The following is a 3,214-nucleotide window of genomic DNA, read 5'->3' as shown; positions in this document are numbered from 1 at the left end:
AAGAGCGTGGGCAAAGGACCTGGGGCAGAAGGACCATGGAAAGTTGCAGGATCTGAAAGAAGGTGATGTGGTTGCAACAGTGAGCTGGGATGGACAAGATGAGGTCAGAGAGGAGGGGGGCAAGAGTCAGACTGTGTTCAATCATTTTTATCTGGAATCACTGAGAAACCACTAAAGAATGTTAAGCTAGAGGTGGAGGGATGACACAGATTTGAGTTTTAAAGTTTTATTCTGCATATTAACCAGTCATATTTGGATCTGGATTTTTTAAAACAAAAAACTTTAAAAAGCATTTTTAACATTTATGAGGCTATTAGAAATTTGAACATTGGATATTTGGTGATATCAAAGAATTATCATCTTTTTAGGTGCGGTAATGGTGTTGCTGTTATATTTTTGTAAAAGACCTCATATAGCGATACGTGCTGCACTATTTTTTTTAATAAATTTATTTTATGTATTTTATTTTTAGCTGCGTTGGGTCTTTGTTGCTGCGCGCGGACTTTCTCGAGTTGCGGCGAGTGGGGGCTACTCTTTGTTGCGGTGCGCGGGCTTCTCACTGCTGTGCCTTCTCTTGTTGTGGAGCACGGGCTCTAGGCGCGTGGGCTTCAGTAGTTGTGGCTTGCGGACTCTAGAGCGCAGGCTCAGTAGTTGTGGCCCATGGGCTTAGTTGCTCCGTGGCATGTGGGATCTTCCCGGACCAGGGCGCGAACCTGTGTCCCCTGCATTGGCAGGTGGATTCTTAACCACTGCGCCACCAGGGAAGCCCCTGTGCTGTGCTATTAATGACTGAAATAAGACATCTGGAATTTGCTTCTGAAAACTAACATGGGGAGGGGGAGGGATTAGGGAGTGGATGGGGTAGGACTGATTATGAGTTGATGGTGATTGGGGCTGGGCAGTGGGAATCTCTGTGTTTGTGTCTGTACAGAATTCTGCATAATAAAACATAAAAAAAGAAAAAAATTGTTCTGGCTTCAGTGTAGGGGAGCAGATTTCAGAGGGAGAAATGGTGATGAGGGGAGACCAATTAGGTGATAGTTGTAGTAGCCCAGGTGGGAATGATGGAGGCTTGATCCAGGGCTGTGTCAGTGGAGATGGAGAGAGAGAGACAGGTTGAGAGATATTTAGGTTCGAGACATGTGATTTAGGGATGGGGAGATGGTGTGTCAAGTGTGTCCCTAGGTTTCTGGCTGCAGATGGAGGTACCACTCTGAACTTGGGGAAGAACCCAGCAGGTCCCTTGGCTTCTCTTGTTTTCACACCCCCACTTGTGTTTCCCCTCCATCCAAAAATATTGAAGCTGTTCCCTTATGTAAAACCTTTAATCCCAGACTTCGTGTGCTCTGTGCACTCAGCAATTAATTAAGCTTTGGTATGCATGAATTAATTAAAATCCTCTCTCTGGTTCAGAGGGGCTGTCCTGAAATATGTAGATTCATATATATCTACCTTCTTCCTGGGGCTGATTCCCTTGGCTGGGGGAACTCCTCTGCTTCCCCATGGGCACACAGCTGTGGCTGTCTGTCCGTCCTCCCTGTCAGCACAATTTAATTTCAGGTATAGGAGCTCAGGTTTAGAGATGTTAATGACTTGTAAATCGCTCTCCAACATAGAGCTAGAAATAGAAAGGCGAGGATTCCTGAGCACTTGCACAGATTTACTGATGGAGATGTCAGCCCCAGGTGGATTTTGCTGAAATGGCGCTTGCCCCACTGCTTTCCTTCCCATTCCTGGACAGCCACTGCGGCGTAAGAACATTCCTAACAGGGGTGCTGGCTTCCACATGAAATCACGTGTTGGTCTGAGACAATGTCTTCTGCCCAGTCCTGCTGGATGACTCTTGTCACCTTTTTTCCTACCTCCCCATCCAGGTAATTTTCTGATGTGACGGCTGAGACATGAGATCTTCAGCCTCCAGGCTCTCCAGTTTTTCATCAAGAGATTCACTATGGAATCGGTGAGTGGTCTTAGCCCATCCTGTCCAGAGAGCCCAGCCTGGGAAATGTGGAGGGATTCTTTTGGGGAGGTTGAAATGCAAAAGTTGATCAGACTCAAGCACTAGAATCTGAGAGAGACACCATGGGCGTGGATATTAGTGGTGAACAGATCTTTGGCATTTGTAGAGCTGCAGACTTTTTGAAGTGTTTCCTGTCACATTACCTATCATCTGTGTGCAGAGGGAAAGGTGGTGGGGTGATGGTATGAGAATGAAGTAAGGAGTGATAACAAAAACAACACTGCCAACAAGAATAGATGCTATTTTAGCTGAGTGACTCTTTAAAGACATTACTTCATTCAATCCACCCAACAATCCTACCAGGAAGGGCTTACCACATTCATTTTACATATAGAGAACTTGCCCAGCTGGATCTGAAACCAATTTTTCCTGATTCCAGGTCTGCTGCCTTTTTCCTCTTGCAGTGTTGCTTCTTGGTAGAGGTGTGATTTGTCCCATTTTGCAGCTGGGAATACTGGGGCCTGGCATAGGCGCACATGATAGAGTCTAAGGCATCTGACCTCAGTGGGTGGAGCTTTGTGTTAGTGGATGATAAAAAACTGGACTGGACAGGAAGCGCCATGAAAACTAGGCAGAGGAAACTCCAAGAGTCCAAGGATCTTAAAGTTGCCATGGTGACTTGACACAGGGTCCACCTGCTATGACTGGCGTTTCCCAGAAGTCAGCTTAGTGGTGGAAAGATTGTGGGTGCTGGAGGGGTGGTTGAATTCTTGCTCTACTAGCAGCTTTCTGTGTGACCTCAGGCAAGTCATTAACCTTCTCTGTTCTGTTTTCTTATCTATGGAATTGGAGTAACAGTAGTTATGTTTCAGGTTTTCGTGCAGATTAGAAAAAAAGGTGTACAGTAAAGTGTCTTGCATAAAGTAGGGACATAAAACATTATAATTATTCCAGTTTTTAAAATGAAAGTCATTTTTAGGATAATTAGATAAGGAAGAGTGTCCTGAGTGGGTAGGAGAGGTGAGAGGCAAGAGGCAGGGATGCCAAACTGAGAGGCTTTGATGTGACCCAGACATGAGTTCATAGGGGACTGTTACCATCTTCCAGGATAAATGGGACTCTGCCTGCTTATCTTCATAGTTTGATGATTACAGGGTTACCCAAGTCATGTTTTATTTTGTTTTGTTTTATAAATCAAGAATCCAACACGAAAGTGACATTAGTTTTGCAGTTATCTTTTTAGGTGATATTGTT

Source organism: Lipotes vexillifer, unplaced genomic scaffold (assembly GCF_000442215.2).
Source record: "Lipotes vexillifer unplaced genomic scaffold, Lipotes_vexillifer_v1.1 scaffold796, whole genome shotgun sequence".
Lineage (NCBI taxonomy): Eukaryota > Metazoa > Chordata > Mammalia > Artiodactyla > Lipotidae > Lipotes > Lipotes vexillifer.
This window is presented reverse-complemented; position numbering follows the sequence as displayed.